The sequence below is a fragment of the Macrobrachium rosenbergii genome, chromosome 10 (genome assembly GCF_040412425.1).
Source record: "Macrobrachium rosenbergii isolate ZJJX-2024 chromosome 10, ASM4041242v1, whole genome shotgun sequence".
NCBI classification, from domain to species: Eukaryota; Metazoa; Arthropoda; class Malacostraca; order Decapoda; family Palaemonidae; genus Macrobrachium; species Macrobrachium rosenbergii.
In genome coordinates, this window is record NC_089750.1 from 22,068,888 (window position 1) to 22,090,052 (window position 21,165).

Genomic DNA, 21,165 nt, shown 5'->3' on the forward strand with positions numbered 1-21,165 from the left:
ATCTCTCCAAAGCCCTGGATCGTTTGACAGCTTTCTCATACACTGAGGACAGTGAAGCTATTCCAACAGCTCCGTTAAGAGGAAGTGGTGTTTTTCGTAAGTCAGTCATATCGACAGTCATATCAAAAAGTGACTCATCTATTCCCTGTGTCATATTATTACTGAACCAATAAGACTACTAGTGCAAAGGTCATACGTTCTCAATGTGAAACAATTCCAAATTGCTACCTGGAATTTCCACAGTCAACCCACTATCATGTACACTAACTCTAAGGAACTATTCATAAAAACTCTACCCAATAAAAAAAATTACCCGAGACCCTATCCATATACTGAATTCACGAAAAGCAATCCTAAGCATCTGAAAGGTATCATATCTCGTAAAAAACATCAAGGTTCTACTCTGGTTAGCAAATATTGCTCAATACCCGACTAATTCTCAGCACAATAGCAATTGACATGTTGGCAATCGCTCCTACGATCCTCACAACTACAATTACCCATGGCACAGCTCTCTTAATTTTAAAAGAGAACTGAAAAATCCCAAAAACTAAATTCGATATCCCTATTAAAAACTTCATAAACCTCTCCTAAACCCTAACTGACATATCCCAACCTGTAAAAGATCAGACCCATTCGGTCCGATATACTAAATACCTCCCCAAAACAAAATCCTAAATAACAAACCGTTATTCTGTAAAAAGATATTGCATCAGACGACAAATACACATCATAACATTCTTACATAATATCACACAGGTCTAACCTCTTATGAAATTAGTCCACGTCACCATTCCCAAAGTCATGTGAATACAAGCCAATAACTCAAAGTAACCCATTACTATCGCCAAATGCAAACGATGAAGTCCCTAACCGCAGATGCAATCCATAAAAAAAAAAACTCAAATTCATATATCTACAAAACTCTACGGTATTCTGCACACAATTTTCCTAAGTACTGCAGCTTACATCAGAATCATAATGAACCCGAACTACTAAAGATCTGTATAACTCTACCGACTAACGTCCTCCCCAATTACAACAAACTACAAGTCATGCCCATTTACAGCCCATTAAAACCCGAAAGGAAAAAAACCTGTAACATACCCATTATCATAACAATACAACCCAGGAATGCATCCATGCTAATACCCCTTAACCCAACTTTTTGATCTTAGAAATATGTGTCAATCGTAACACACCAGTGTTTTCATCCAGAACAACAAATCTATTCCCCTTCTTTGCTTCAACAACACGGAACGGAATTTCAAACTTAGGACCCAGCTTATAGTTTAGCTAATTCCTGACATTTATCTTCATATAAACCCTATCTCCAACAGCCATTTTGACTCTATCTGGCTTTGCATTACTCCTATCTACCATGTCTCGCGTTTTCATCTCAAGATTCTTAGCAAGGCGCGCATATCTCTCTTTCGCAGTTGAAATCGGCGACTTTACAGTATCGTCACCTGTTGGAATGGGCAATAGATCAAATGGTATCGCTAGCCATAGCATTAATGCTATGCTGAACCTGTGGAAGATAGCGGTCCCAATTTGGGTCATTACCTCCCACGGTCATTCTAAGAGCTTCAATGACCTTTCTATTTGCTCATTCGCACAAGCCATTCGCTTCCGGTCTATGTGGAATAATATTAACCTTTTTAATCCCCATTACGTCCGCAAGACATTGCATCGTACGATTTACAAATTCACGACCGTTATCTGTAATCAAAACCTCTGGTGCTCCGTATCTGCAAATATACCCATGAAAAAATGCAACTGTCACCTCTTCCGCTGTTTTATGCCTCAACGGGAAAATCTCTACGAACCTAGTTAACTCGTCAACGACCACCAACAGGTGCCTATGGCCATAATCAGATTCACAGAAATTACTCAAGATGTCCATGTGGACTCTTGCCGCGGGTCTGGTAGGAATCGGGAGTGACCCCAGTTTGCAAGACTAAACAACTTCTGACAAAGTCTTCTATTTCCTTGGACATATTTTTCCAAAAGAATTGTCCTCGTACGTTCTGATACGTCTTCTCAATCCCTAGATGAGGACTGCTAGACCTACTGTGAACAATATCTAACACCATAGGTACTAAACTCGTAGGAACAACTATTTGCGTCGTATCGCCCTTATCTTCACTATTTCTCAGCCTGTATCTAATCTTCCTAACTAACAAATTACCCTCTAGTTCAAGTCCTGCAAAAGGCAGCTTATAACCCTTCCTAACAAATTCCCCTCTCAGAAATGCTTTTGCATCTCTCAAAATCTCATCTTCATCCTGTTGTTTTTCTACCAGACTAATATCCCAATCTATGCTATCTCCCGATACATAACATACATGAGTACCTTGCTCGTCAGAAAAACTTCTACTAAGGGCGTCTGCTACAACATTTTATCTACCCTCTATATCCTTTATTTTAGCATCAAAATCCCAGATTGTCAGATACCATCGGGCTCTTTTGGGAGAAAGATCCGGCTTATTAAAAAGATCCACCAATGGCTTATGATCCGTCAAAACCTCTACTTGATTACCCATAAGAAGCATCTTGAAATGCACAAGAGCTGATACCACGGCAAATGCCTCCTTGTCGACCACCGACATGAGATGCTCATTACTACCTCGTGTCTTAAACTTCCTACTGTAAAACGCAATCCGGTGGAGTTTTCCATCGAACTTCTGCATAAGGCAGCCGCCTATCCCATTATTACTCGCATCTGTTGCTAACGTGAATGGACGTTCTAAATCCGGAAACTTCAACACTGGGAGATTTGTTAAAGTATCTTTGATTGTCTGAAATGCTACTTGCTGTCCCTCTCACCAAACAAATTGCACATCATCCCTCAGAACATCTGTCAAAGGAGACGCCAGAACAGAGAAACCCTTCACAAATCTATGGAAAAATCTCGCCATGCTTAAAAACAACCGAACCTGCTTCTTAGTCTTGGGTGAAGCAAACTCTACAATTGCCTTAACCTTACCATCATTTACTCTGACACCCTCTTTAGAAATGACATGCCCTAAATATACTATCTGCTTCTTGAGAAAATTACACTTAGCTAACTTTATCTTCAAACCAGCTAACCTAAGTCTTCTGAAAACTTCCCTAAGAACTTCTAGATGCTCCTCTACTGAGTCAGTGGCAACTAAGATATCATCCATGTAGATATGGACTTTATTCCCTAACATGCCATGCAAAACCATATTCATCAACCTAGTAAAAGTCATCGGACTGCCTGTCAAACCAAATGGCATTCGTGTGAACTCATAATGACCCTTCGGCAAAGAGAAGGCCGTGTACTTTCGACTCTCCTCACTCAGCAGAACCTGCAGGTAGGTACCCTTGCATTAGATCAATTGACAAATAAATGCACTTTCCGCCTACCTCATAAAAAAAATCTGGCAAACACGCCACAGGGTAGCGATCAGGAATGGTTTTCTCATTCAATTTCCTAAAGTCTACACAAACTCTGACTGAGTCATCTTTCTTGGGGACTGCGAGCAATGGAAAATTGAAGGGTGATGAGCTAGGCCTAACAATACCTTCTTCTTCCCACTTATTAACTTCTTGTTCTACTTGTTCCCTAATCTTGAAAGGAATCATATATGAAGGAATAAAAATATGCTTAGTCTTGTCCTCCAACTGAACCTTGTGTTCTAACACATTCGTTAATCCTAACTTATCCCCTTTGAGTGCGACTATGTCCGCAAACTATGCTAAAACATCTTCTACACCCTCAGCATATTCTTTGTAATCGGCATTAGCTAACTGATCTCTAAAAACTTGCCTTCTAGCTTGTAAATCTGCCTCTGAAAAAGAACAAAAATCCCCGACAATGTTCACTGAATTATCTTCATCGACCCAGTCAACGAAATTGATTGCATAAGTACCCTTCTGGTAATTACAAACTGTATCGTTACAGTTTAGCAACTCCACCCAAGTTTCCCCTGAACTCGTTACATTATTTACAGAACTCATACACTAAACTCCCTTCAACTTCTCACTGCATTCATCCACACACATCTGTCTGGACTTACGGACCCCTTTCACTCGCACTTTCACCATCGCAACCATACCTGGACCAAACACCACATCATCAGTTAAAACTCCCTTATAGTGCTTCTCATCCCCCCGACACATGTTCATCATTCAGCCCCGGATGCATATTCCTGAAGTCTGGACGGAAATAGACCCTCTCGGATATCAGAAACAATCAGAGCGTGTTTTGGAGCGGTGACGTTGTGAGACTCCGCCCTCCTAGTGTTACCACCTATAAACTTTTCTTAATTCTTGCAAAAGCACCAGTTTTGAAAATATTAACCTTATATATATAATACGTTATAATATTGGTAAATATATTAGTTATTACAGATGCATACAGAATATATGTATCAACTATGCTGTACCAGCTAGCATTTACGCTGGCGCTTATTATTATAAAAAGGTACCGAGAGTCTGAGCACGCAAGGTATATGGCACCATTGCTCAATGTAAACAAACTGCATGTGCTGTTCCTGTTCTTTAACTTCTGTCAAATTGATTGAGTCTGTAGTCTATAGTCCTCCTAGTCTGTTGTTTTCGTTGTGTGTTACTTGTACTTTAGTCACTATGGAGTGTACAAGAAATCCCGAGTTGCTAGATTGTGAAGGGAGTGGCTTCCATAATATTATTTTGCAGAAAAATCAAGATTTCGTGTGCTTACGAACTAATGCTAAACCAAGGGAAGATTTCGACAAGTGGAGAGAAATATTCAACATCAAGAATTGTATGTGTTTCAACTCCTATAAACTGTACCCTGTTGGAGTGAAGAAATTATTTCGTCAAAAATTACTCTGCCATCACAGCAACAAATTCAAACACAAAGGTGTGAAGAAGACTGTTACTGGGTAAGTAGTATTTTTCCATGTAATTTTACTCATTCATATTTAAGAAGTCTAACCTAAAACCTAGTCTTAGGGTCTTAGGCCATACCTGAATAGGCTTACACGTAAGAGGCACGCCTTACCCAAGACCAAAGGGTAAAACTTTACAAAGCTTGCGTGACCTATGTATAGCCAAAAATAGCTACACCCGAAAAATGTATGTTTGGGAGTGGATTCATTTTCGAAAACATGCAGTAAAATATTATACAAAAGCCTATACCTACAAACAGTAAGGGGGACCTTTTCAGGAAACCTGGGTGGGGGAACACAGACAGAATAGGCTAAAGGGCAAAAATCGGAGTTTCTGTCGTAATTTTCGTAAAAAGGTAAGGGGATCCCTGTTGGGAAACCAGGTTTTTTGGGTGGGGGGAAACAGAGATGAACGCAATTAGCCTAACACAAGGAAATTCATGAAAATGGCTGTGTGGCTAACCCCCTACCATACATACAAGCTCCTGTTGCTGAATAAACACTGGTTCTATGCAACGTAAAAACACCATACAAACAAACAAATACATATGCGCTTACTCCCTACCGTACATACGGCACCCTGGCCAAAACGATCTTTCATAACTTTGGATGATCGGAATGCTGGGGGGAGAGTAAAATGGCCTTTGCTGATGTACAGTCCTGTTCAAGTGCAGGATTGTCATCAGTTTATCATTTTCATTTCATTTCTCATTTTTCCATCTAGCCATACTTTCATTTCAGCGCTGAATGATCTTATAGGTCCCAGTGCTTGGGCTATGCCCTAAATTCCATAATCCATCCATCCTACCTTACATACAAGCTGACCCCCTACACTGCATACAAGGGGCTACAACCGTTCGGTGGTCTACACTACTTTACCTATGGACACAGCTAGCCTAGGCTATTGCTTGACTACCTAAGAAACAATACTCGTTATAGACACATTGACCCCAGCCTCTGCAGGGTGACATTACTTTTTCAACGATCATTTTTGGAACATCTGTTACTTGTACATTGGGACCTGCCTGGCCTAGGCTACTTCTTACTTCGGAATTCCAGAAGGCCGCACAATCTTGATAACGTTTTACCTACCAAAGTGCTGAAATATGGCAATTTTCAGTCGTCCTCGGGCAGCCCATAAGTTTGGTACTCAGTCCACAGGAACTAAGGCTTTAAAATTATATAATTTTATGCTTACTGAAACTAGATTTGAGTGGAGCAGACCCCTGCACCCTCCTAATTGATTGCTAAAATAGGATAAATAGGGCATCCATATTGTCCCCCAGGACCAAAATTCCAAATTTGTGACACACTGCTAGGACAAATTGTGGTGAACCTAAGGGTAGCCTATGCCATTTGGATGCATTTCTTTCAAGCTCCAAATATCCAGCCCTTCAGTCGCTAAAACAAAAATGGGTCTAATTAGTAATTGGGTGTAAAAGGAACTAGGCCTAGCTAGCCTGACCTATTTATAGACTATCTAAACCACTTAACCTCAGGGGCTCCCCCGCTCCCCCCCACCTAATGATAGGAGACACCTATAATGCCCTACCTTAACATAGGGGGCTAGACCCCCTTTGAGGAAGTTGAACTGGTTGTTTGGGTAAGCCAATTCCTTCTAAGCATGAACTCATGAACTCTTCCCCGATGCACAAGAAGTTTTTTTTTTTTTTTTTTTTTAGCATAATTGACATTCAATAACTGCAGTTGTGAGTAGATATGTGAATTCTATTTTTAAGATTGCTCTTAGTGGTTTATAGAGACGCACACGGTTCTCTCTGCTTGTATATTTATTAAAACTTTGTGCCATAAAATATGCAGCATTATTTATGTATATAATATATATGCTAATTATATTTATTTATTTCATTCTCAGTTGTGAAGTTTTCGTCGATGCCACAATTAGGAGCATTCATAAGCAGCCCCTTAAAAGGGACAAGCTTATGGAGTCTTTTCCATGTTTTACTGAAATCCATGGGTGGCATAATCATCCCCTTGATTCTGCAGATGCTCTTAATCAACTGAGAGTAACATCAAGCACCCGAGATACATTCGAGAGATACTTTGAGCAAGGTAAAATAACACTTTTCTTGAAATGCAGTCAAACTTAGTGTAATGTTCTTGTATTTACCTGTTTCAAAGTTTTTGTAAAAAGAATTCTACTATAATAATTATCTAGTGGAATTAAATTCAGCTAGAAAACCTCAATGTCACAAATTATATATTGTATGTAAAATTTCACGTGGTAATTTTATATTGATTATACTGAACAAGTAACGTTAACTCTGCTGATAATGTCACTATAGTGAATATAGGCCTTTATAGGAATGTAGAAATTATAGTCTGTTTGTGTTTACTGATGTATAATGTTATCCCATAATTCATGTCCTTTTTTCAGAATTTCTCACTACCGGCACACATGCAACAGCTCTTTCCCTTGGAAGTCGTGAACAAATTAAGTACTGTACTTCCTAAGACATATGCTTAAGGCTGATATCACAATTTTGAGGGCTGCCCTTTTTCAAAATTTGTAGTGTCGATATATATGAAAGTAAATTAACTGCCTTTTACCATCTAAAACTGCAAATGGCATAACTAATGATTTATTTACATAATTGGCTACTTCAAAAAGATTTGCCTTGCATGCATTCATGAATTTTTGTGCTTTTAATTCGGTATTACTCCCGAATAGACTAACTAAAAATGTTATTAATATACAATAAAATTCATTGACTCAGTACTATGATTGAAATGTAAGTAGTTCTTCAATAATATTCATGTTTGGGGGCCTCAAAATGTGATTTCCTTGATCACCGGATCAGTGATTGCAGTGTATACTAGGACAATGCAGTAATGATGTTACTGTAGTTACTATTATTTTAAAATGATAATCTTAGCCACAAGTATGCAGCTGATAACCCAGAAGTACAGATTAAAGTTTAGCACAACGATGAACGATTCTGTGTGGTTTTGGTAACTCCCTTCATGAAGAGGGTTCATGAACATCTAAGAGAAGCCTCGGAAGTTGTTTCTGTAGATGCCACAGGATCTGTAGACCAACTGAACACAGCTGTCATACCTTTTATTTGTGCAGGACCAGCTGGTGCTGTTCCTTTGGCTGTGTTGTTCACATCATGTCAAGATCAAGTAACATTGACCACAGGTTTGTAGTTTACATGAATGATTTTATTCTTTATTTTATTTTTGCGTATGTTAACTTTTTCAGAGGCATGTTGGGAAAATTTTTATGACTAAATAGCATGCTTTCAAATACAAAATCCATGCTCACTCACGAGACCCTGGGATTTTGGGGGGAGCCACTTATGACTTATTGTATTGCATATGGGTCTGCTCCATACTTTCATCCTAATACTGCACTTCATTCTAACTACTACAGGTATTCTATCACTAGATTCCTACCTTCACTCAGAACTCGCCTAACCTCTTGAAAAATCTTTTCTAATTGTTGACTTTGCTTTGATGGTATGGAAGCTCAGTACACACAATATATATTTTCCTAAGCAAAAATTTAATTTGTATTCCTCTTTAAGTGATACTACTTTCCTGGTGCCAAGCACAGTCACCTCCAAGAATTTTGTTAGTCTACTTTTTTTCCTTACTCTTCTTTGGTAAACAAAATTTAATGAAGTATTTGCACAATGTTTTACACATATACAGTACAATGTGTAAATGCATTTAGTAAGAAGGTATTTGTGCCCAGCTAGGCAAATATGATGATTTAATTTATAATTCTGTTTGTTAACATCCATACCAGTAATAATATTTTCTATAAATTATATTTAACGTTCTGTTTTGTGCCTGGCAGGCTTTGGTATGATTAAGTAGATGCTAGGTGAATGTGCTTTCTATGGCAGAGGAGCTCCACAGTCATTCATGACTGACAACTGTGAAGCTGAAAGAAAAAGTCTAGCTGCAACTTGGAACACAGCAAACCGTTTCCTATGTATTTTCCACCTGCTTCAGCAGGTATGGCGTTGGCTATTGGATTCTAAACATAGTATTCAAAAGGATAATCGTCAAGACCTTATGGCTGCCATGAAAAGTCTTGTTTATGCTAGTTCAAAAGCAGAGTTTAATAAGGTGTGGCAATCTCTCCAAACCTGTTCTCTCATGGCTACATATCCTATTTTCAAAGGGTAATGTGAAATAGCCCAGTTTTAGAAGCATTCAGTGCACTATTGCTTCAGCTATCTGTCCCTATAAATGTCCTTTTTTTATAGTTCATTAAAGTGTAAAGTCAGTCACCATTGTTTATAATTCAACAAGTTGGTATGAAATCCAAGGTCTTTGATCCTTTTGAATGAAGAGTTGAACAGAATTGAAAAGAAAATTGATTCTATCACTAAGTTTACTTTTCAAATTGCAATGTTGTATGTCCTGCTGTTTAATTAATCATTTTAATTTCCTTTTGACATATTTAAATCTTGTTTTAATGAGCATATTTTCTTAACTTTCAGTTATGTGGCATCCTTGGTTGAAAGGAAGGAAGATTGGGCAATTGCTTTTCGAGCTGGTACATTGTTACGAGTGTTGTGGTGTAGAATAGATAGGGAAATTAGATAGAAAAGAGAGAGAGAGAGAGAGAGAGAGAGAGAGAGAGAGAGAGAGAGAGAGAGAGAGAGAGAGAGAGAGAGAAATAAGAATAAAGAGAGAGGCAAAGAACACAGTGATAATGCCCAAAAGCTGTTGTTGTATCGTGTTATCAATACGCTGATCGAGGCTGGGTGTTTACATGAACCATGTGCAGTATATCGTGTTGAAGCCATAAAAACAGTCGTAAAAGTGAGAAATAATGGCCTCACGATTAAGCTAACAAAGTCATGAGTCAGCACAGCCTAAATGATTACAGCAGCTGGTTCTATAGCACCGCCTTCTCAGGGAGGCGTTTTCGTGGAAGTTCCAGGAATTTGGGGGCTGGCCCAAGTGATGTACTTCTTTAACCTCCAATCAATTATGTTTGGGAGGGGTCTTTCACACACCCTCCTAAGATCACCTCCAATCAAGTCCTCTAAGGAGAGATTTGAATCACACCCACTACAGTCCTTCCAATCAGCTACTTGAAGGGGAGGCCTTGCTGATTAATCCTTCCAATAAAGCTAGAAGGAGGTGGAGATTGCAGATAAGTTTTCGAGGGGTTCAACGAGTTAGAGACCGACGAGGAGGGAAGAGTTTATAACTGTGTCCTTCAAGGGAGAGTATGTCTCCCCTCGCTTCAGTGTTCCCCATATAGACTGAGTCAAGAGTGATTCGTTTTCTATCATTGTAACTTGTTAATTTTGTACTGATCCTTATAATACTATATACTAATTAAAGTGAAGAAATTACCGATCTCGTCTCTATACGCCTTTCTGAGAGATATCAATACTTAAAATAACTAACTACAGAAGATAGCACATCATCCGTAAAGCGATCTGAAGGACACATCGAAAAGAAACCAAGGTAAGAAGAAAAAGACTAAAAATCCATACAAACATATAACAAAGAAGATAAAAAGGGAAAGATAACCCACAACAAATGGTGACAGCTTACTTGGATCCAGAAGGCGAGACGAAACAAACGAACATGAATGAAATTATCAGTGTAATTATTTAAGTTACAGTGAAACGAAATTCTACAAAACAAACTTAGATTTTTTACGACGATGACCAAAATATATCTGAAGAAATAAAAACACTTTCAACAAGATTCCGAAGGCGGAAAACTACAGCGAAAAACATCGCCTACGCGGATAAGGCGGCGAAGCACTCACCGCGGAAGGCACAACAATTAGCGATATCACGATATCAGCAAAACAACACAGTAAGTTGGCGATAAATGAAATTACTGTCCGCTCTCTCTCTTAATAAATAAGTGAAGATATATTTTTTTCGCATCTTGCTATAAGATTGAAAATTAAGAAAACTCTCTCTAGTGAATAAAATTCTTTTTGCATAAATACCAGCATTACTCTCTATGATAATTAATTATTTAGTAAATAATTTACATAGGGAATTAGTTATTTTTTTTTCCTTCACTCAGTTGGTGATGATTATTTGAGAAGTTATATATATAATTTGGTGTACTTATTATGATGAATTTTGATGATATGATGCCCAATTTCATATAAGAATTTATTTTGTGTATTGAAAAAGGTTTTAATTGTGCACTTGAACTCAATAGAAAATTTAATTTTTTTTGTGACAATTTGACAAATTGTTTTAATTTTGGTACAATATAACAAATTTTTTTTATGATTGATGTACTCTGAGTGAATAATTTTTTTGTGTGTGGACATGCAACGAGCGTTTGAAGAATTACTGAACACCGCAATTAGACGAAGTTGAATTTCAAGACTAAATTCCCACTCCGCTGTAGTGCAAGGAAATACTAACAATAATAACACAAATAACCAGAACCAAATTAGTGTTAGTCATTCTAATACTAATAACAATAATAGTAATAGTAACAATACTAATAATACTCGCACCTTACAAATTTATAACATGAACCAGGCGGCCGTCATAACAACCGCCACACGCTTCTGTGGGCAGGTGGATGATTCCAATCCTGACAAAAGCAGACTCGAATCCTGTACTGTAAATCATTGGCTAGCAGATGCAGACAGTCGTATATTTTCAGGGGGAATAACAGATGAAAGAGCTAAAATAAATGAAGCCTTGTTGCTCGTCAGCTCAGAACATGGAGACACACATAAAACTTTGAATTCCACAAGTTTTAGCAAACTTAATAACTGTGTAAAATTTAAAGAAATTTGTTTATCACTCTGGGAACCAGTAAATAAGACTGACGGTTTATATAACCTAACTAGATTTCTTAACCCACAATATAAAACAATTGCTAATTTGTACGCAAGCGTGGAGAATGCAATAGAGAAAATAACCGAAGACTTAATGGAGACAGGTATTACTGTAGGAGACAAGGATCAGTTTGGGGCTAGTGCCCATAACTTAGTTGAGCTACGACATGTATTAAATTACGTGTCATTTGGAACCATATATAATATTCTTGGAGAAGAGGAAAAGAAGGCTTTCAGAAAAATAAAACTTGATCCCAAGAAAACAAGCCTTCAAACATTGAAGACAATGAGAGAAGAAATCCAAAGGAAAGAGATAAATCTATCCAAGGAATTCGTAGGAACAACAGAAGCACAAAATGAAAGGAAAGTCAAAAATAATCATCCTAATTTTAAAATGAATAATAAATTCTATGATAATTCCAGACAAGTAGGAAATAGACCCAATACCTTCCAAGGGAAATATGCCCAAAATACTAAAAGAAAATGGAATCCAGATCAAAGGGGAAGAAACAATCTAACAAAGAGTGGACCACACAAACCTTATAGATATGGTCAAAACTCAAACTCAAACACAAACACTTCAACCCAAGTGAACTATTCCGCTCAAGGGGCGAGACCAAAGACAGCCTGTGAAAACTGCGGGTATACAAATCATTTTACAAATGAGTGTAGAAAACCTAGAATCTGCACTGTTTGTAAGAAAGTAGGACATTTAACAAAGAATTGCTGGTTTAAAACACAAGAAGGAAATAAAGAAATAGTTGAATTAAGTAGTAACCGCTCACCATCAAATAAGTCTTCAAATCAATGACAATTTATCCCTACACAGAATACCACAAGAAAGTCCCTTCAAGAAGATAAATTAAGAGTAGAAGAATTAGCAAAAAGGAAAAGTGAAGGTTCATCCGCACTATCCACACTGCAGAGTAAAGTTGTATTTTCCATGGATGAAGAAGAAATAATCAGAAAGGATTTACCTATCATTAAAATTCCAATACAGAATAAATTATGCACTGTCCTTATGGATTCAGGTAGTACTGTAAGCATAATTGATAAACACACATTAACAAATTACTTAAGCGCTAAAGAAACGCTAATTCAGGGTCAAAGCAAAATAATAAAAGGAGTAGCGGGTAAACAGATTAAAAGTTTAGGAAATGTGAACTTAGAAGTAGACCTTTCGTCACATAAAACTGTTAAAAGTTTTATAGTTCTAGAAGACAGATTCTTTCCCGCACAGGTGTTGTTCTCATATAAATTAATGAAGAAATGTGGAATTATACTGAATTGCCGAGAAGGAAGAATTAACCTTACACAAGATAATAAAAAGAGCGTATGCTTTACGCTTGAAGAAGAAAAGTTTCACCCAAATCTGATCAAATTGTCTGAGACGACTTCAACAAGCGAGAAAGACATACAGAAAATAACTTATCATCAAGAGAACAATCAAATTAAATTGAATGGTAATGGAAAGGAGGAATTTCCACAATTACAGACTAGAAATTTAAGATGTGTGCATCCAGAATTAATACTTTCCAACAAAGGAAGTGACCCAGAAATAAATAAAGGTGATCCCCAATATTCTGAATATGACGAGGAACAAGACATGTGTGATGATAAATATATAGAGATAAATACAGAATATTATAGCAATGTAGTAATCAGTTGTGATAATGAAGGGAAATTAGTAAATGAGGTACTGTTGTTAAACAAAATAAATAAAGTAGATATAAATGATATAATAGCAGTAACTGAAGACACTAGTATAGATGCAGAACATTGTTACTTTGCAGAAACAGAAGATGAGGAAGTATGTTGTGTAAGCACTGCTGATGATAATAAAGTACAATTTATACTAAACAGACAGGTAATTTTGCATCCAAAGTGTTTAACAAAAATACATCTAAGGGGAAAAGAAGAGATAGGAGTTAAAGACGTTCTTTTACTAAATGAAGAGTTACCAGAATTTGTCAGAATGGATAATTCTTTAGTCCACATGAAGGGTGATACTTGTGAAGTTTATGTCCAGAACTACTCAGATAACAAACTAACACTATATGCAGGCATTGTCTTTTGTAAAGGAATACCTATTAACAATCCATTACTAACATTAGAAGAGGAAGCATTTTTCTCTGTAACTGGTCAAACATCTGAATTAAGCAAAGAAGTGAATAAAACAAATTTCCCAGAAACCAAAGATAGATTAATTCAAGTATTAGAAAAATACAGAGATGTAATAGCAATAGAAGGAGATAAATTAGGTAGAACAAATGTCCTAAGACATAAAATTGTATTAGATGATGGAACAAAACAATTCTTTATTCCTAATTATAGATTACCAATAAGCCAAAGACCCACAGTTGATAATTTGATTGAAGAAATGAAGAAAGATGGGGTAGTCATTCCTTCTAAATCTCCATATAGTTCTCCATTACTACTTGTTCCAAAGAAAGATGGAAATTGGAGACTTGTGATAGATTATAGAAAGTTAAATTCCAACACCATCCCAGATAGAATGCCAATGCCAGTGATTCAAGATATGTTAGCTCAATTAGGAGGTGCAAGGATATTTTCATCTTTAGATTTACTTAGTGGATACTGGCAAGTACCTTCAGACGAAGAGTCGAAACCATTCACAGCCTTCAGCACACACAAGGAACACTTGCAATTTGAAGTCATGCCATTTGGACTCACTTCGGCTCCTTTAACGTTTGTTAGATTAATGCTTCAAATACTAAGGGATATAAAAAATGTTGCAGTTTACTTAGATGATGTTATCATTTTTAGCAAAGATTTAGAAAGTCACCTCAAAACATTAGAAATAGTTATGGAAAGATTAAGAAGAGCAGGATTAAAAATCAAATTAAAGAAATATCAATTCTTAATGAAATCTTTGGAATATTTAGGACATGTAATTAGTGAATATGGTCTGCGAATGCAAGCAGGCAAGATAAAGGCAATAGTTGAATATCCAGCTCCTACCAATTTGAAAGCATTGAGAAGATTCCTAGGAATGGTAGGCTACTATAGACCTTTCATTAAAGGCTTTGCTACAATAGCCAAACCATTAACAGAATTAACAAAGAAAGATGTCAAATATGAATGGAATAAAGAACAAGAGACAGCTTTCCAAACATTAAAGAGTAAAATGACCAGAAATCCCGTACTAGTCTACCCAGATTTCTCCAAAGACTTTTACTTAGCCTGTGATGCCTCAAGTACCGGGCTAGGGGCTGTATTATTACAAAAGGGCAAAACAAGAATGAGAGCAGTATATTATGCCAGTAGAGTTTTGAATGCTGCAGAGAGAAATTATAGCACAATAGAAAGAGTGTGTTTAGCATTATACAGGGGTCTAAGGAAATTAAGACACATAATTTTAGGACATAAAGTCAATATACTTACTGATCACAAACCAATTTGTGATTTGTTTAAGAAGAGAACTTTTACAAATAACATGAAGTTCAATAGATGGTTCATTAGTGTGCTAGAATTTACACCAGAATTCAGATATATCCCAGGAAAATTTAATACACTAGCAGATGCATTATCCAGAGCCCAAGAAGAAACAGAGTAATATATTACCACTAATACTTTTTGTTTTAGCTGTCAAGTGGTAGATTTAGATTTAGAAATTGTACAATTACAACAAGGAATGGATACAGAAATCAGGAATATAATAGGACAACTAATGACAGATGAATTTCTACGAGTCAGCAATGTGCATAATCAAGGATATTGTTCTCAGCAAGTAAGGATTCATAAGCACATTATACAGGTAATATTTGTCATTACATCATTTAAGAAAGTACATATACTGATACTTAATGAGTCTGCATATGTGTTTAACTGATGCTACTTTTTACTTTCCTTGAGAGTTGCTGAGGGTGGGTTGGAGTTGGGTGGATGTTATTGCTATGAAATTTCACAAAACTGAAGTTCTCCCACTAAGCAAGTGATGACACTGCCTTGATAGTTGCCATGACCTCTTGCTGAAATTGGTGGGCTCTGATCTTAGTAGAGTGTGTGTGTATCTCTCTCTCTCTCTCTCTCTCTCTCTCTCTCTCTCTCTCTCTCTCTCTCTCTCTCTCTCTCTCTCTATATATATATATATATATATATATATATATATATATATATATATATATATATATATATATATATATATATATGTATGTATGTGTGTGTGCGTGTTTTAGACACTACATAATAATAATAATAATAATAATAAAAAAAATTATATTGGCATAAAAATTTTGAAAAACTGCTCAATAGTATGCATATTGAAAGGAACAGGAAAGAACAAGTGGTATCCAAATAGCTGAGAGTTGCTCCAGTTTAATTAAAAACCTCTATACTGCAATGAAAATACTATGGGTCAAAGGTCTCTGGATGTTTTGCAGTTAATTGTATTGATTGATCTGGCAAACATGATTTGTCAGTAAGTGTAGAAAGTCATTTTTTATGGAAATGTCTTACCTTGAAAGAGAGGCAAAAGGGACATATTTAAACCCATGCTGGCAAAATTTAAGAAAAAAAATTCTGTATATATTTAAAACTATGCTGGCAAAAGTTCAGGTTAAACTGCATTAATTTTTGTAACAGACTGCCCTAGTTTTAGTTTTACTTTATCAAACAGTTTGGATTGCTTCTTCATTTTTTTTTTCAGATGCAAGGCATACAACACGGCCCAGCTACTGATGTTTATGGTCGAGATTTTCGATGTATACATGAGGCAACGATTGGTCGATGTGGCCTTGAGTAGGCGGCATGTAAAGCCAATAATCTCGACCAAGGATGCATTAGACAGCGTTGAATTGGTTGGCAATTCTAAATATAAAGTACAGAGCGAATCTGATCCAACCATAAAATATGATGTAGACCTTGAAATTGGACTGTGCTCTTGCATGCAAGGCCAAACTGGTGCTATTTGCAAGCACCAAATTGGATGTGCCGAGTTTAGCATGACAGCTGTGCCCCAGCAATTTTTAAGTAACAGTGAAAGTCGCCATCGATTAGCAGTTTTGGCTGTTGGCCAAGAGAAGGTCGCTGATGTGGCATTTTTTAGAAAGTTGAATGAGGATGGCGGCTTTGAGATCACTGGCAAGGCAGAGATAAAAGAAATTGTTAGTGAGAAGACAGAAAATCTGGGTATGGAAGAGGAGCCACAGGATCCAATTTCTAGAACAGAGACAATGTCATCTTCAGATGATGATGATTTTGCCTCTAGGAAAATATCACATGATGTTGCAGATGCCATAGTTAGAGTCAGTGCGCGCTATGGAAATAGCAATACAGACCTAGCACTGAAGAAGTTCCTCAGGCGTCTGGATTCCGTAAAAACCGCAAACCAGTTGAATAGTTTGCTGCATTGCACTGGAAGTGCAATAAGGAATGGTGGAGCTGGGCGAGGTAAGATACCTTGTCAGCCAACCTCCATCGCAAGACGCTCAACTGGCAGCCAAGGGGAGCTGCACCGCTGTGTAAAGGCCGTCATGCGACATGTGCTGTGTCTTCACAACCTAAACGTCCCCGTAATTTGGCTCACAACATTTCCTGCAACGTGGCCAATGGCAAATCTCATGGCACAAATCATTAAGTGAAAAATAGTGATATTTATGTATTTTTTTATTGGCATATATTTGATTCAAATGGAAAATAGGAAACCTATTTTCGAATTCATATTTCTCACACTTCACAATAGTTTTTGATTAGTGTTAAGGCAACGTATTAATTTTATGTATTTATTATAGCTCTTAAGACATGAATTATTCCATTTTTATTGTATCTGGTTGACAATGGAACTGTGCAGTTTGGAGTCAATCAACTTTGTATGATGTACAATGTGAGTAATCTTTTGTATAAAATAAACTTTTGTATAAAATAATCTTTTACAAAAAAATTTTTTTTCCTTATATTCCAAGCTATGCAGTTGATTTTAAAATTTACAATGAAATATCAGCAAAGGAAAGCTTTTTGGTATCCGAGGCTGCAATGGTAATATGTATAATATAAGCAAAGCAAAAATTTTGCATAGTTTAAGATATCTGCACAACAAAACCTGAGCATGGCCTTGGTTGTAATACACAGCGTAAATTTGTGCTTTATTACACATCTGTGCAAATTGAAAATTTTTTCTGGTATATTTTTCTTGACTAGAATGAATTTGCTACTCATTTCCGTTGGATATTATTAAAAGAATATGCTTTTTTTTATTGCAACATAGATTTACCCTAGCAACTAAAATAAAGGTCTATATTTCCTGTCTCACACCATGTATACTTCCGAACATGAATTAACATCCGTATTCTAGCCTAACCTGACTAAATATGTACATTTCAAAAACACTGAGTCAAAACTACAAAACAACAATAGAAAATATATATGTATATAAGCAGCAAAGAACAAATCAACTTGCAGAAGAAATATATATGATCAACAGGGCAAAATTTGTGCATTTTGAAGGGTACAATGATTCCAAATAAAATTCAAAGTAACAAAAATTTTAAACTGTCAGCCTACTTCATGTGCTAAATGCCTAAGTGTCGAGGCCAATATGAGTCATTTTTTCAAAGGGTGAAGTATTACGTAACGAAACAGCTGATTGCCAGGGGATCATAGTTCTCTTGTCGAGGCCAATATAAGTAGTTAAGTCATTTTTCAACGGGTGAGGTATTACGTAACGAAACAGCTGATTGACATGGGATCATAGCCCTTCTGGTGTGTTTCATTGAGCAATGTTGCCAGCCATATGCCTTGCGTATCTCGGTACTTTTTTTAATAATTATATTTACCAATATTATAACCTAACCTCTCACAAGATTATATTCTCAAAACTGGTGCTTCTGCAGGAATTATTATGTAATGAAGCGGCTGACTGCCATGGGCATGGCTTTCTGCGTGTTTCATTGAGCAATGGTCCCATATGCCTTGCATATCTCAGTAACTTATGATGCATAAGCGCCAGCGTAAATATTAGCTGGTACAACATAGTTGATACATATTTTCTGTATACATCTATAATAACTATATTTACCATTATTAAACCTATTATATAAGATTAATATAACTGGTCCTTCTGCAAGAATTAAGAAAAGCGTATACGTGGTAGCGCTAGGGGGGGCGGAGTCTCACGACGTCACCGCTACAAATCACGCTCTGATTGGTTCTAATATCCGAGAGGGTCTATTTCCATCCAGACTTCAGGAATTTGCGCCCCGGACCCTCATGTACTCCCGAGACATTCTCACTCATTACACTCACATCTGCCCCCTCATACGGCACAAACACACCAGGCACCCCCACAGTTATACCGGAAACCCCTAAATGAACCGATATCCTTCGTCTCCGACATGCCGGATGTCCCAGCAGCAATGTATTTCCCAAAGCGCATCCCCTTATAACTAGAAATGGTTCCATCAAAGATCTACCCCTGAGGGATAAATCTGTAAGGTCTCCCCTGAAACTCGTTCTCCTCCGCTCCGTTTTCTATAAGGGACCTTCCAGCCTTCACCTTGGAGGGCTCCGCGACCCGAGGTCGTCGGGTCGCAGTCATCGGAAGTGTTCTGCTGTTGAATTATGTAAAAATAAGGCCAGTCGGCATTAATAACTTATTATTATTTATTGTAACATTTGTCTGGCAGGTCATATACCATGCCTTAGATTTTGTTTCTCAATGTTGTATATTTGTATATGTATAATTGGTTGACCCAGGTCACACATATGCCCTTTATGCACCAGGCCTTCATCCAGATAAGGCCGCGGTCCTTTTAAGGAAGTTGTGTATGATATATTTTTTTTTGTCAAATCAGTCTCATTGTTCTGTCATCGTATTTTTGGACAACCTTATAAATCTACGTCCAAGCCCCCTAAAACTTGCAGTTTATTTGCTTGAACATCGCATACCGTTTCTTTCACAGGACACAAAGGCTGATCGGGAAACATCGATCTGAACAATTCTACGTTCATCAGGTTAATAGAGGCACCTGTATCTAGAAAGACCCTTACATTTATTCCCTGTACCGACCCAATTACAACAGGCTTCGACCCTGTGGGTTCTCTCAAAAGTCCAATATCCCAAGAGACTCCCATCCAATTTTCCTTTACAAATGACCGGTCTTTCGACAATGTCTGACGATTACCAGATCCCCTTGAACAATTCGCGTGAAGTACTTCCTTATCTGGACTACCAAAATTCTGGAATGCGGGCCTGTTATACTGTCTCTGAGACGGGCAAGACCGCCAAGGATGATCATAACTCTTACAACTGCCACAATACTTAACACGGCAAAATCTCTTAATGTGACCCTGTATATTACAGTTAAAGCAACGACCCCGTGGGATCCTAGAACTCAAGCCACCCATCAATCTTGGGCTATTCTGACTTGTAACAAAATTCTTCGGACCGCAGACTGGATTTCCGCGTCCTACACAACCATAGGCTGCTCTAAGGAGTCTCTGATCACTACTTCCTCCCCTCATATTTGTACTTAAATTCACAAACTTATTCTTGACTAATCACAAATGCAAAAATTCCCAAGGTCCCATGAAAGTACACCCTTTACCAAAACAAAAACCGAGGGCAAAACAATTTCCCTTAACAGAATTCCCGTACAACACAAAACTACAATATTAAATCCCTTTACTCTACAACTAATCCCCGAAACTCAAAAGAAAGGTATTAATTAGAACCCATCATTAAATCCCAGGTTAATTAAACTCACAATCAAATTCAAAGCTCCCGAAACAAACAATTAAATCAAAAGTTTACAAAACCCACCATAAAATTTAAAAAAAAAAGAAAACTAAACCCTTAATTAAATTCAAAATTACATAAACCCAAAAACTAAATCTACTATTAAGTAACCCCTTAAATAAATTCCTAATGAATTAAACCCATCATCAAACTATATTCCAAAGATTAATTTCAAAATTAGCTAACCCTTGCAATTAAAAGCCCAAGTCCCATGGAGAACAAAAAAAAAAAAACAAGTGCTGTTTACGTGCACAGCTGATTTCTCTTTAGTCAGACAAAGGGATCAAGCTCACTTCTTCCAAGGCCAAGCTACGAAAGGACATAAAAAAAAAACATGGGAATCGCCTCTCAAGCACAGAGAGAGAGAGAGAGAGAGAGAGAGAGAGAGAGAGAGAGAGAGAGAGAGAGAAATTCGCCTTCCACCCTCTGCGAGCAGCAACTCCCCCTCCCTACTACCCCCTCAATCCTCAACCCAGGCCTGATGACGCCTATAGAAAAAATGCTTAGCACCACACCCTCCAGAGACTCGCTCTGTCTCCAAAGGTAAAAACTGCTGGATGCACACTTCCCCCTTTGTCCAAGCAGAAAATGTCACTCAAGCAAATGCAACCGCTCTACACATACACACACACACACACGTACATATTTTACTCACACGCACATATGCACCCAAAAGCAACGCACGTACGTGT

The 21,165-nt window shown here is 37.3% G+C and overlaps 1 pseudogene; it reads left to right on the forward strand.

Moving 5' to 3' along the window:
• Positions 1 to 4,417: 4,417 nt before the first annotated feature.
• LOC136843047 (uncharacterized) lies at positions 4,418 to 17,561 on the forward strand (annotated as a pseudogene).
• Positions 17,562 to 21,165: the final 3,604 nt, after the last annotated feature.